The 15,314-nt window shown below is 39.6% G+C and overlaps 3 pseudogenes; 1 reads left to right on the top strand and 2 right to left on the bottom strand.

Annotated features, from left to right (window-relative positions):
* The first annotated feature begins 1,419 nt into the window (after positions 1–1,419).
* Positions 1,420–2,544, top strand: LOC117190339 (annotated as a pseudogene).
* A 9-nt stretch (positions 2,545–2,553) lies between these two features.
* LOC117190322 lies at positions 2,554–4,898 on the bottom strand (annotated as a pseudogene).
* A 2,006-nt stretch (positions 4,899–6,904) lies between these two features.
* On the bottom strand, positions 6,905–14,125 carry LOC117190325 (annotated as a pseudogene).
* Positions 14,126–15,314: the final 1,189 nt, after the last annotated feature.

The raw sequence follows: 15,314 nt of genomic DNA, 5'->3' as shown, positions 1-15,314 counted from the left end.
CTATTCCCCGTTTTTGATATTCCGTCGAATATTACTAGCTAGGTAGATCTCTCAGTCCTGCCCACATAATTTTATCCAATAAATTAATCAATTTTCTACTTGACTGGTTTGTTTTAAATACTTGACTTATTTTCTTGCTACGGCGATTGCTGTTTTTTTTCCAACAACAATATAGCGTCTCGTTATGATGAAAAAACGAATTTAGCCCACTTAAGCCCCCTCTATTTAAATAGTTCACCTTCTTCAGGTAAATGGCAGAAAATATTAACGATTGTAAATTCTTCTTGTAGATTCAGGCCGTCTTTCATCTGAAATTAAAAATTACAATGCTAACTTTCACCTGAACTGCGCTAAAATGATTAAAATTTCATTATTTTCGGCCCCTTGGCTTATAATAGGTTAATTGTTCTCCGTCAAGGATTCGAAACAATATTTTCGATTTTGATATTCCGTCGAATATTACTAGCTATTAATTTAATTAAAAATAAGAATACAGACTCGTACCTAGTGAATGATATTCACAACATAATTAACCAATCAGACAACCAACATAATTAACCAACCAATACAAATGGAATGAGGACTACAGGACGAAGTGTAGGACGAAGGGATCCAGCCTCATAGACATATTTCCAGACATACCCAGTAAACCCTGGCATTTTTCTCTTAAGTGGAATGCTAAAAGCATCAAGACCATTAACAGACTTATGACGGGACACACATACGACAAAGTCTTCCTACACAGAATCAAAGCAATTGACTCAAATATCTGCGAAACGTGAAATGTAACTGAATATGCCGAACACCTGATCTTCGATTGCCAAAGATATGCCGGGCTCAGAAGGAAATTCAAAATCTTTAAATATTATAACAATTTACATCAATTATTAATCAAAAAAGAGCCGCTACATCTCAGAGAGCTGGCAATCTTCATCAAAACTGCTGACTTAAACTTTTGACCCATTTTTTCTTCATCATGTTATAAAGTAATTTCAGTTTATTTTCTAAAACAGTTAAGTAATTTTCCTCTTTTTTTTATATACCGACCTGTCAAACTCGCCAAACTACATCACCAGTATCTGATCAATGTGGCTACAGTGCTACGATCAAAATTCCGATCATCCTTGAGATGATTTAAAACCAAAAAAAAACGAGGGGGAACGTTGTGATTTGAAAAATATAGGTATTTCTGGTCGACATGAATTTTCTTTGGATCTATTTTTGTTAGGTATTACTCTACCACAACTGGGTGGCACGTTTCGGCACAAATAGTTCAACAGCTTTTCGACTGGTGCGACAATAATTTAGACTAGAGTGGTCTTGAAATATAGTCGCATACGGGAAATATCACATAAAAATATGGATACTTATTTCCATTATCCAACTATCCAGAAAGTTCCGTTGAGATATCCCAAAAAAACTATCACATCACCTCACACTTTTATTGTACAAAATATTTATATCGATATACATATGACCATATGATTTTTCGATTCCAAATAAACTTGGTTACAACACGAGCACGTCTAAAAAAGATTAAAAACCCCACAATTTAAACGCTGAGTAAAACCAGATGAAGAATTTGAACGTGATATTTGAACGGCAGAGTGACGCTTAAAAGGAAGAAACATTTAACATATTACGGGAAATACAGTTACCAGGGTCCGGTAAATTCATCAATGGTCCTTGTCAAAATGATGCGAAATTTTGGAATTTTATCAATGAGAAAGAGCAATTTGATAAGCTTGTGGGGCTCCAAAGAACAGGCGTGGGCTTCCACAATGCGATTATACTCTCCTTGCACAGGATCATATAACTACAATTGGCTAAAATGTGAAGGTAGTAGCGTAATGCAACCGAAACGAAGTTTTCACGAAAACAGTAATGTACAAACATCCGCCAAAGAGAAGGAAAATGTTCGAAAGCCTGAAGATCTGGAGCGAGCCTACGAAGTTCTGCGAACCACGCTTCCCAAACTCTTTGTTGAACCGCTGAACTATTCCATATAAAGCCCAAACCTTATATTTCAGAACAATATTACCGGCAAGCACACAGTCGGTCTATACCACTTTGTTAAGCAAATTGCTATTCTTCGAACTGTGGGTCACCTAAAGTACGCCTACGTTAAGTTTGAGGTTCTTAAAATTACAAAGCATCCCGACGATTACACCGTGCGCATAAGGTGGCGCGTGAGGGGCATATCCGGCCTGAAGGTGATGTTCCAGTTCTGGAAATACAAGGTGTGGCAATTGAAGGAAGTACTGAAGGATCAGGAGGCATGGTACGATGGAGTTTCCATATGCTACTTGGGAGAAAGCGGTCTAATAGAAAAACACGTTGTTGATAAAGTTATGCCGGATGAGAGTCGAGAGTCTGTTGAAAATGCCTCTGCAATCACCCTGCCAACCGAGTCCCTGGCAGCGACAGCATCTCAGAAACTAAGCTGTCAATAAAACTGTAGCTAGATTTAAATGTTACTTATTTATTGCATTATTGCAATTATGCATTACATAATAAACAGCAACTGTGAAGATGTTTAGTAACTGCTTTTGATTTTTTTTTACAAAACCATATTCTTATATTTGTTTTTAGGTCCTTATTGTTTGAATGCGTGTACGGAACCCTTTTTTATGTATTTATATGGACGCAATCGGCATCGTTTTGCAAATGCACTTATATAAGGCTTTTCCTTGGTGTATTCTATAGTCGTCTGCATTGAGCCTTCTGTCTCCAGAAAGATGTCAAAACTATAAATAGTTCGGAAAAGCTGAGCGTACAGAATACGATAATTTGCATCCAGCTGTTGGGGTTGCAATGAGTTGGTCCAGTACTCCATCATCTACAAAATGGTGTCAAAATAAGCGTATATATAACGCATGGAAGTCTGAACAAACTAATCTTGATAGCTGCATTATTCTGCGATGTACGGCGACCGTTCCAATGCACACTCAATATCCAGAGTGGCATTTCCAATGGATAATTACTCGGTATTCGAATGAAACACTCCATTTTGGCAGAGCCACGAACAATCACAGCACGATAGGAATTGTATGTTATGCCCTTATCATCCGGAGAAATGTTTAGTACGTCTGAATTTTGGGCTAGGAATTCCTCGAGAGTGATCGCCGTCCACTGCACTAGGCTGCAAGACAAGGCCGCAGGATAGACATTTTCTTTTAGTGCATACAAATCGAGTTCCTTGTTAGTCAGACCACGTATTTGCTGACTTAGATTTAACCAATAGTTCCAGCGCCGTGTAATGCGAGCTATGGTCTCCCGCATGCTTTTATTCAAGTTCAGCTCATGCTTATACAACATCGAGCTGTTGACTGTTGGTATAGAGCATATACTTTGTAACCAACAGTATGATTTTCCAAAGTCCTTAGACTCCATATATTGTATACATTCCTCTGGTGTCAGATCCTTATTCTGTAACTAACGCAAATATATAATTTTATGATTCATACATATATATAGGAAAATTATAGCTTGTTGCTTGTCTTACATCGTATTGAATACCGGGTATAGGTATTTCATTACCCAAATCGTTTGCAAACAAATGCCGAAGGAGATGCTGAACGAAATTAGTATCCCTAAAAACATGAAAATGTTTTAAAATATAGTTGCTGCTAAAGCAATTCACTCGCTAAAACTTACCCTTGATGGTTTGTATTATTGGAAATGCTCAATTGGGGCCATGCTGTCGCACATTTAATTTGTTCGAAATAGCGAATAATCAACACCAGTTGAATCGAGCCAGCAGAGCCAAGCTAGAGACCGTTCAAACGTTAAGGTATTTTTCTATAGTCGTATGTTTTGGTTTAATCTTACCGTGATGCGAATGTGCAGAGGATGAGGACTTAATTCTTTGTTCAAAGGATTTTCCTCAGGCTTTCCCGACAATTCAATGTCCCTTTCAGAGTAGTCGCGCCTTGCTTTTGGGTTTGGCTTTAGGTTTGTCAACTCCTGCATCTGAGCTTCACTTTTATATCCTACCACTTCAACATTGAATGATGGCTCATCGCTCGCACGTTGAAGGCATTGCAGGTTGATGAATAATATATAAAGAGGCTTGGGCAGATATTTGACCACAGCACTAAGCTTCCATTCAACATCAAGAGAAAGCTGCAGTGCATCATGCTGCGGTTTCGTAGCACTCTTTAGGGTGCGTAGAGCTGGCGCGAATGAAACGTACCTATTACGTTGTTTAAGATTATCTTGTTGCAGCTCCTTTTTGGAGTTCTTCAATGAGCTTTTCTGTTCATCCAGGTCTTTCCTTAAACGCAGTTCACACTCTAAGCGCTGCAAATGCTTGTAGTGCTCCGATTCTGGTTTCACTTTACTATCTTCAATTCCCGGCAATTTGGTAAAATACTCAGTGTCTGAGAGCAGGACCAACTTGGAGTCACGACTCTGGAATTTCTCGCCACGCACGATGTCCTTTTTCAAGTGGCTCACTTCGTACAGAAGATTTTGTTATTGCAACCGACTTATGTCCACTTTACATTTTTCCAAGTGTAAGTTATCCCGTCCAGACTTTATTTTCTGTTTAACTTCTCGATTTGCATGCTTTATTGCAACAAATTTCAATGCCGCCGCAGTTCGCAATGTGTCTGAGTTCTGCCCCTGCATACAAAAATAATGAAAATAACCAACGACTTTGCAGCTTGTTAACACTTACGCTTTTTTTTACTTTTAATATTTCCCCGATGATATCTTCCAGCTGCTGAAACTGCGTATTTAAAATAGCCTCCATTTCACTTAATAATATATTTATTCGGAAGCTAAACAAAAGTGTGCCGCGGATTTATTGTTAAAATATAATGTCCGACCATCAGAAATATACCCAAATATACCATAGATATACCGACGAATTCAAGTTCTATTGTACTATTCCCCGTTTTTGATATTCCGTCGAATATTACTAGCTAGGTAGATCTCTCAGTCCTGCCCACATAATTTAATCCAATAAATTAATCAATTTTCTACTTGACTGGTTTGTTTTAAATACTTGACTTATTTTCTTGCTACGGCGATTGCTGTTTTTTTTTCCAACAACAATATAGCGTCTCGTTATGATGAAAAAACGAATTTAGCCCACTTAAGCCCCCTCTATTTAAATAGTTCACCTTCTTCAGGTAAATGGCAGAAAATATTAACGATTGTAAATTCTTCTTGTAGATTCAGGCCATCTTTCATCTGAAATTAAAAATAACAACGCTAACTTTCACCTGAACTGCGCTAAAATGATTAAAATTTCATTATTTTCGGCCCCTTGGCTTATAATAGGTTAATTGTTCTCCGTCAAGGATTCGAAACAATATTTTCGATTTTGATATTCCGTCGAATATTACTAGCTATTAATTTAATTAAAAATAAGAATACAGACTCGTACCTAGTGAATGATATTCACAACATAATTAACCAATCAGACATTCAGAAACTTGACATTCTATGGGTCCCTGGTCACAAGGGTGTGGCCATCAACGAAAAGACTGACAAAGCAGCAAAGGCTGCTACAAGTGAGGGGTTTACAATAAATATAAAATACAGCTACAAGGAGGGTCAAAGAGAAATTAGGAACTTTTTAGTATACAAATGGAATGAGGACTACAGGAAGAAGTGTAGGACGAAGGGATCCAGCCTCATAGACATATTTCCAGACATACCCAGTAAACCCTGGCATTTTTCTCTTAAAGGGAATGCTAAAAGCATCAAGACCATTAACAGACTTATGACGGGACACACATACGACAAAGTCTTCCTACACAGAATCAAAGCAATTGACTCAAATATCTGCGAAACGTGCAATGTAACTGAATATGCCGAACACCTGATCTTCGATTACCAAAGATTTGCCGGGCTCAGAAGGAAATTCAAAATCTTTAAATATTATAACAATTTACATCAATTATTAATCAAAAAAGAGCCGCTACATCTCAGAGAGCTGGCCATCTTCATCAAAACTGCTGACTTAAACTTTTGACCCCTTTTTTTTTCATCATGTTATAAAGTAATTTCAGTTTATTTTCTAAAACAGTTAAGTAATTTTCCTCTTTTTTTTCTATACCGACCTGTCAAACTCGCCAAACTACATCACCAGTACATCTGATCAATGTGGCTACAGTGCTACGATCAAAATTCCGATCATCCTTGAGATGATTTAAAACCAAAAAAAAACGAGGCGGAACGTTGTGATTTGAAAAATCTAGGTATTTCTGGTCGACATGAATTTTCTTTGGATCTATTTTTGTTAGGTATTACTCTACCACAACTGGGTGGAACGTTTTGGCACAAATAGTTCAACAGCTTTTCGACTGGTGCGACAATAATTTAGACTAGAGTGGTCTTGAAGTATAGTCGCATACGGGAAATATCACATAAAAATATGGATACTTATTTCCATTATCCAACTATGATTCTAACGACGTTGGATCACTGAAACTACAAAAGAAAAATAGTGTAAACTGTCTCCGAGTTCAGAAAGTTCGTTGAGATATCCCAAAAAAACTATCACATCACCTCACACTTTTATTGTACAAAATATTTATATCGATATACATATGACCATATGATTTTTCTTAAAATTACAAAGCATCCCGACGATTACACCGTGCGCATAAGGTGGCGCGTGAGGGGCATATCCGGCCTGAAGGTGATGTTCCAGTTCTGGAAATACAAGGTGTGGCAATTGAAGGAAGTACTGAAGGATCAGGAGTCATGGTACGATGGATTTTCCATATGCTACTTGGAAGAAAGCGGTCTAATAGAAAAACACGTTGTTGATAAAGTTATGCCGGATGAGAGTCGAGAGTCTGTTGAAAATGCCTCTGCAATCACCCTGCCAACCGAGTCCCTGGCAGCGACAGCATCTCAGAAACTAAGCTGTCAATAAAACTGTAGCTAGATTTAAATGTTACTTATTTATTGCATTATTGCAATTATGCATTACATAATAAACAGCAACTGTGAAGATGTTTAGTAACTGCTTTTGATTTTTTTTTTACAAAACCATATTCTTATATTTGTTTTTAGGTCCTTATTGTTTGAATGCGTGTCCGGAACCCTTTTTTATGTATTTTTATGGACGCAATCGTTTTGCAAATGCACTTATATAAGGCTTTTCCTTGGTGTATTCTTTAGTCGTCTGCATTGAGCCTTCTGTCTCCAGAAAGATGTCAAAACTATAAATAGTTCGGAAAAGCTGAGCGTACAGAATACGATAATTTGCATCCAGCTGTTGGGGTTGCAATGAGTTGGTCCAGTACTCCATCATCTACAAAATGGTATCAAAATTAGCTTATATATATCTTTCGTATCTTTCGTAGTGATCAGACGTGTTTTTGTTTTGCGCTCCGCATTTTTTCCTTTTGTTTTGAATAAACAGCCGGTGTTTTCCTGGCTAAATTCTAATTATACTTCCTAACCAGACAACAATCCGGAAACCTATTCTGTTGCGCGAGTGCATGCCTTTTGATTTGTGTTAAAACATTATTTAACTTTTTATTTTTCGGCGTCGGCTTGTGCTTGTGCTTGTGTTTGTGTTGTTGCAGTGAGTGAGTACGCATTACATTGCATTGCAGTCCGCTCTCGTCTGGTAGCTTTTGTTGTTTTATCACTCTCTCGCTATAACCTCAACTTCAATAACTGTTCTTTCTCTCTCGCTCTTTAAACTTTCTGAGCAATAGCGCTCTCTGCTTAGTAGCTCTCGCTATAACCGCTCTCCACTCTGCTCTCTTTTTTTTACCAATTCCGCTTTGAGCGTTGTCTGGCACATTGGTCTGATACCAATTTGTTTTGCAAATAATAGTATATATATAAATAAATAATAAAATAAAATGAAATACGCTGTGGTCTGTGCCAAAAAAAGCTGTAAGAAGCAGATCACCCACGATCAGCCGAATGTTCCCTGCTGGCTCTGCGACAGCGTAGTGCACGCAAAATGCCCTGGATTTTCTGGCCTCGTGAGTGATGCTATAGCCAAACGTAATGGCTTGCATTACAGTTTCGAGGCATGCCGTGCGGTGGAGAAAGACATGGTGGCTTTCATGAGGCAGACGCGGAGTGGCTTTAAGGAGCTGACCGTTGGTTTTAAAAACCAATACGATCGGCTCCTAGCCATGGAGGCTCAGTTTAGCGGTTTAAAACTGCTGAATGAGTCTCCGAGGCGCAAAAAGGTCACTCCGCGGGATCTGCAATTGCCAACCGTCACTCAGCCGTGCGCCGCCGAAAAACTGACTCCGACCACTCCAAGTGTGCAGCAGTTGATCTCGTTTGCCACTCCAAGGGCAACGACAGCTGCTGGCGACGCAGATTCGGTAGCCGAATTCATCGCCTCGGAGAATGTGCAGCCAAGTACGTCTGCAGCGTCCGTGTCCGTGGTGTCCGCAAGTTCGCTAGTTGTCCCGTCTATACCGATCCCACCAGTAAATAGACGTTCCGGACCTCCGGATATTGCCACCACAGGTACTATGCCTGTGGTGACTAAACCACTGGTGGGAGTCCCACCAAAACGACAAGTTTTTGTTTCACGGCTGGCCCCTGACCTCACATCTAATGATGTAATTGCTTTTATTCAAAGCAAAATAAAAGCCGTGGGTTTAAAGGTGGAGAAATTTAACTTCTCTTATGCCAGGGAGATAGCCTCGTTTAAGATAAGCATCTCCCCAACTCAATTTGACACCATTTGCTCCGCCAAATTTTGGCCGGAGCATTTGGTGGTGAAGGAGTTTAAGGCTAAGAAGAAGAATAGGCCCCCCATATCCCTTCCAAACCTTTCCAGTGTGCCACCCTCAACCTCAACTTCCTCTTCCTCAACTTCCCGTCTTGCTTCCACCTTTCCAAAAAACTAACTTCTCTTTTAGTAACCTATCAGAATATAAGAGGCTTGCGTAGTAAGCTCAGCATTCTTTTCCGGGATAGTGTTGCATTTGCTTCCCACGTTATTGTGTTTACTGAAACCTGGTTAAAGCCGGACATTCTTAGTTCCGAGGTTTTGGCAGGTCGGTACACAACTTTTAGAAAGGACCGTTCGTCTCGACGGGCAGGGGGGGGTCTAATTGCAGTGGACTCTTACTTCACGTCGGAACACTTCACAGTCCAAGTTCAACAGGAACTGGAATTCCTGTGTGTAAAACTGATTCTTCCCGCTTTCGCTATATTCATTACTTGCTCGTATATCCCACCTTCTTCGGATATTTCAATTTATGAGCAGCACTTGTCCGCTTTAACCGCTGTTTCTTCCTCGCTATCTGATAAAGATCGTATGATAGTTCTTGGTGACTTCAACTTGCCAGGAACTGTTTGGTCTTCGGTAAACGAGTCTAGTATCCTAGTGCCCATGTCACGACATGACTTTGTTGACGGCTTGCTTGAACTATCCCTGTCTCAAGTCAACCATGTGAAAAATTCCTTGGGTCGATTGCTTGATCTGTGCTTTGTATTGGATCCGACCATAGTGTTGTTAACCCGAGCCCTTCCGCTCACTATACCTGAAGACGCCTACCACCCTACTTTCGAGGTGTCGCTAGATATAGGACCAATTGTATTGGATCGGTCGACTAGGCTGCCCGAACGTGTCCGCTGCTTTCGTAAAGCCGAGTTTGCGAAGCTTAATAACCTCATTAGGGATTGATATCATAAAAGGCACAAACATTTTTTACAATGCCTTGGCACATTTTTCGATTCTTGTGTCCCGTTTTCTTGTCCGACTAGATCTGGAAAACCCCCTTGGTTTACCAAAGAGTTATCCAGTCTAAAAAACTTAAAATCAAGACTTTATAAAAAATTTCAAGAAGTGGGTTCTCCTACTTCTCACTCTCGCTATGTATTAGCTCGGTCAAACTTTTCAGTTCTTAATGCTCAATGCTATAAGAACTACCTATCTCGATGCAGGATACGTTTTTCTCAGGACCCTAAACAGTTTTACAGCTTCGTAAACAGTAAGCGTAGAACGTCCGCACACCCATCTTCGCTATCATTTTGTAATACGTCGGCAAATAATGATCAGGCAATTGCCGATCTTTTTGCCCAATTCTTCCAAACCACCTATTCTGAGGAAAGCTACTCTGGTCATCCGTACCCATACGGTTTACCGAGGTCGAACGGCATTTTCAGTCCCTTGTTAAATGAATGTTCCCTACTTCATGATCTTCGACTAGTTAAGCCGGTGTTTTCACCGGGTCCAGACGGGGTTCCATGTTGTGTACTCAGGTACTGTGCCGAGGCTCTGTGTGGACCTTTGCTTAAACTATTCACCCTATCCATTGATTCTTCTTGCTTCCCCCCGATCTGGAAGGAATCGTTTATAATTCCTCTCCATAAAAAAGGTAGCAAGTCTGATGCAAAAAATTATAGAGGTATAGCAAAGTTATCCGCTATTCCTAAAATGTTTGAGAAGGTTTTAACTCCGCACTTGCAACATCTCTGCAAGTCACTTATATCTCCAACTCAGCATGGATTTATAAGGCGGCGATCAACCACCACGAACTTGTTAGAGTTTACCTCTTTCATTATTAAAGGCTTTCAAGGTAACTTACAGACGGATGTTATTTACACCGACTTTAGTAAAGCATTCGACTCTGTAAACCATTCCCTTTTAGCGCATAAACTTGACCTTTTAGGGTTTCCGCCCAACCTCCTGAGATGGATTTCTAGCTATCTTTGTTCTAGGTCTCAAAGAGTCCTCTTGAAAAACTCCCTCTCTTTCCCAGTAAAGGTTTCTTCGGGAGTACCACAAGGCAGCCATCTAGGCCCCTTACTCTTCACACTCTTTATTAATGACTTACCTTCAGTATTAACATACTCTCGAGTACTTATGTATGCGGATGATGTTAAACTCTGTGTCCAGTACAAGGACATTTCATTTCATTCTCGCTTGCAATCCGATCTCAATATCTTTTAGTCATGGTGTTGTGCAAACTTGTTACACCTTAATGCCTCGAAATGCAAAGTTATGACATTTCATCGTTCTAGCCCTTTGTTGGCTCCCTACACCCTATTTGGTGGTTCTCTTGAGAGAATTACCCTGGTGGATGATCTGGGTGTTATGTTAGACCCCAAGTTAAAGTTTTCCGAACACATTTCTACCATGGTAAATAAGGCCATGGGCGTGCTTGGGTTTATAAAGAGGTGGTCAAAGGAATTTGACGACCCCTATATAACAAAGACTCTCTATACCTCGCTTGTTCGTCCGATCTTAGAATACGGCTCCTGTGTATGGTGCCCTCAGTACAAAGTACACCAGGACCGTATAGAATCAGTACAGAAAAACTTTTTACTCTTTGCTCTGCGGGGCCTTAACTGGGATGCGGGTGTAAGACTCCCATCTTACTCTAGTAGACTACTATTAGTAAACCTCCCATCCTTAGTTAACCGTAGAAAAATGCTTGGTGTGATATTTATGCACAACTTGATCAGGGGTGACATAGACAGCCCTGATCTGTTGAGCCACATAAACTTCACGATTCCTATTAGACTGACTAGAAATTTTATACCGTTGTTCCTTCCACTTTGTAGATCGAATTATTCCTTGCATGAACCGTTTAGGGTCTTATGCTCGGATTATAATTCCCTCTACCATATTATATCCACCACTAATTCTCTTCCTCTTAATAAATTATTAATCCTTACACACCTTTCTATTAATTAGTAACTGTAGTGGTATTTGTACTTTGATTGCATGCTTAGTTTCTTAGTAAGTTTAGTACTAATTTTCCTCGAATGTTAGTCTAATAGCTATCTTTCTTGCATGTTCGCGTTTGGTTCGGCTACGCACCGCGCGTCATGCGGCAGCGCCCCTCGGTCGGTTGGGCGGGAGGAGGGCTGCGTTTTGCCTGGGATCCGCGCGTAACAGCCTTCTGCTGGTGTCACACGGGCCACTTGACGGTGCAGTAACTGCATCGCCTCTTGAAAGATGCAGTCATTGCATGTCAACGTCCACACAAAAAAAATAACGCATGGAAGTCTGAACAAACTAACCTTGATAGCTGCATTATTCTGCGATGTACGGCGACCGTTCCAATGCACACTCAATATCCAGAGTGGCATTTCCAATGGATAATTACTCGGTATTCGAATGAAACACTCCATTTTGGCAGAGCCACGAACAATCACAGCACGATAGGAATTGTATGTTATGCCCTTATCATCCGGAGAAATGTTTAGTACGTCTGAATTTTGGGCTAGGAATTCCTCGAGAGTGATCGCCGTCCACTGCACTAGGCTGCAAGACAAGGCCGCAGGATAGACATTTTCTTTTAGTGCATACAAATCGATGTCCTTGTTAGTCAGACCACGTATTTGCTGACTTAGATTTAACCAATAGTTCCAGCGCCGTGTAATGCGAGCTATGGTCTCCCGCATGCTTTTATTCAAGTTCAGCTCATGCTTATACAACATCGAGCTGTTGACTGTTGGTATAGAGCATATACTTTGTAACCAACAGTATGCTTTTCCAAAGTCCTTAGACTCCAGATATTGTATACATTCCTCTGGTGTCAGATCCTTATTCTGTAACTAACGCAAATATATAATTTTATGATTCATACATATATATAGGAAAATTATAGCTTGTTGCTTGTCTTACATCGTATTGAATACCGGGTATAGGTATTTCATTACCCAAATCGTTTGCAAACAAATGCCGAAGGAGATGCTGAACGAAATTAGTATCCCTAAAAACATGAAAATGTTTTAAAATATAGTTGCTGCTAAAGCAATTCACTCGCTAAAACTTACCCTTGATGGTTTGTATTATTGGAAATGCTCAATTGGGGCCATGCTGTCGCACATTTAATTTGTTCGAAATAGCGAATAATCAACACCAGTTGAATCGAGCCAGCAGAGCCAAGCTAGAGACCGTTCAAACGTTAAGGTATTTTTCTATAGTCGTATGTTTTGGTTTAATCTTACCGTGATGCGAATGTGCAGAGGATGAGGACTTAATTCTTTGTTCAAAGGATTTTCCTCAGGCTTTCCCGACAATTCAATGTCCCTTTCAGAGTAGTCGCGCCTTGCTTTTGGGTTTTGCTTTAGGTTTGTCAACTCCTGCATCTGAGCTTCACTTTCATATCCTACCACTTCAACATTGAATGATGGCTCATCGCTCGCACGTTGAAGTCATTGCAGGTTGATGAATAATATATAAAGAGGCTTGGGCAGATATTTGACCACAGCACTAAGCTTCCATTCAACATCAAGAGAAAGCTGCAGTGCATCATGCAGCGGTTTCGTAGCACTCTTTAGGGTGCGTAGAGCTGGCGCGAATGAAACGTACCTATTATGTTGTTTAAGATTATCTTGTTGCAGCTCCTTTTTGGAGTTCTTCAATGAGCTTTTCTGTTCATCCAGGTCTTTCCTTAAACGCAGTTCACACTCTAAGCGCTGCAAATGCTTGTAGTGCTCCGATTCTGGTTTCACTTTACTATCTTCAATTCCCGGCAATTTGGTAAAATACTCAGTGTCTGAGAGCAGGACCAACTTGGAGTCACGACTCTGGAATTTCTCGCCACGCACGATGTCCTTTTTCAAGTGGCTCACTTCGTACAGAAGATTTTGCAATTGCAACCGACTTATGTCCACTTTACATTTTTCCAAGTGTAAGTTATCCCGTCCAGACTTTATTTTCTGTTTAACTTCTCGATTTGCATGCTTTAATGCAACAAATTTCAATGCCGCCGCAGTTCGCAATGTGTCTGAGTTCTGCCCCTGCATACAAAAATAATGAAAATAAGGAACCAACGACTTTGCAGCTTGTTAACACTTACGCTTTTTTTTACTTTTAATATTTCCCCGGTGATATCTTCCAGCTGCTGAAACTGCGTATTTAAAATAGCCTCCATTTCACTTAATAATATATTTATTCGGAAGCTAAACAAAAGTGTGCCGCGGATTTATTGTTAAAATATAATGTCCGACCATCAGAAATAAACCCAAATATACCATAGATATACCGACGAATTCAAGTTCTATTGTACTATTCCCCGTTTTTAATATTCCGTCGAATATTACTAGCTAGGTAGATCTCTCAGTCCTGCCCACATAATTTTATCCAATAAATTAATCAATTTTCTACTTGACTGGTTTGTTTTAAATACTTGACTTATTTTCTTGCTACGGCGATTGCTGTTTTTTTTTCCAACAACAATATAGCGTCTCGTTATGATGAAAAAACGAATTTAGCCCACTTAAGCCCCCTCTATTTAAATAGTTCACCTTCTTCAGGTAAATGGCAGAAAATATTAACGATTGTAAATTCTTCTTGTAGATTCAGGCCATCTTTCATCTGAAACTAAAAATAACAACGCTAACTTTCACCTGAACTGCGCTAAAATGATTAAAATTTCATTATTTTCGGCCCCTTGGCTTATAATAGGTTAATTGTTCTCCGTAAAGGATTCAAAACAATATTTTCGATTTTGTTATTCCGTCGAATATTACTAGCTATTAATTTAATTAAAAATAAGAACACAGACTCGTACCTAGTGAATGATATTCACAACATAATTAACCAATCAGACATTCAGAAACTTGACATTCTATGGGTCCCTGGTCACAAAAGTGTGGCCATCAACGAAAAGACTGACATAGCAGCAAAGGCTGCTACAAGTGAGGGGTTTACAATAAATATAAAATACAGCTACAAGGAGGCTCAAAGAGAAATTAGGAACTTTTTAGTATACAAATGGAATGAGGACTACAGGACGAAGTGTAGGACGAAGGGATCCAGCCTCATAGACATATTTCCAGACATACCCAGTAAACCCTGGCATTTTTCTCTTAAATGGAATGCTAAAAGCATCAAGACCATTAACAGACTTATGACGGGACACACATACGACAAAGTCTTCCTACACAGAATCAAAGCAATTGACTCAAATATCTGCGAAACGTGCAATGTAACTGAATATGCCGAACACCTGATCTTCGATTGCCAAAGATATGCCGAGCTCAGAAGGAAATTCAAAATCTTTAAATATTATAACAATTTATATCAATTATTAATCAAAAAAGAGCCGCTACATCTCAGAGAGCTGGCAATCTTCATCAAAACTGCTGACTTAAACTTTTGACCCCTTTTTTCTTCATCATGCTATAAAGTAATTTCAGTTTATTTTCTAAAACAGTTAAGTAATTTTCCTCTAGTTTTTATATACCGACCTGTCAAACTCGCCAAACTACATCACCAGTATCTGATCAATGTGGCTACAGTGCTACGATCAAAATTCCGATCATCCTTGAGATGATTTAAAACCAAAAAAAAACGAGGGGGAACGTTGTGATTTGAAAAATCTAGGTATTTCTGGTCGACATGA

The sequence above is a fragment of the Drosophila miranda genome, assembly GCF_003369915.1.
Source record: "Drosophila miranda strain MSH22 chromosome Y unlocalized genomic scaffold, D.miranda_PacBio2.1 Contig_Y1_pilon, whole genome shotgun sequence".
Taxonomy (NCBI): Eukaryota; Metazoa; Arthropoda; class Insecta; order Diptera; family Drosophilidae; genus Drosophila; species Drosophila miranda.
Note: the sequence above shows the minus strand (reverse complement) of the source record. Positions and strands in the feature narration are given on the sequence as shown.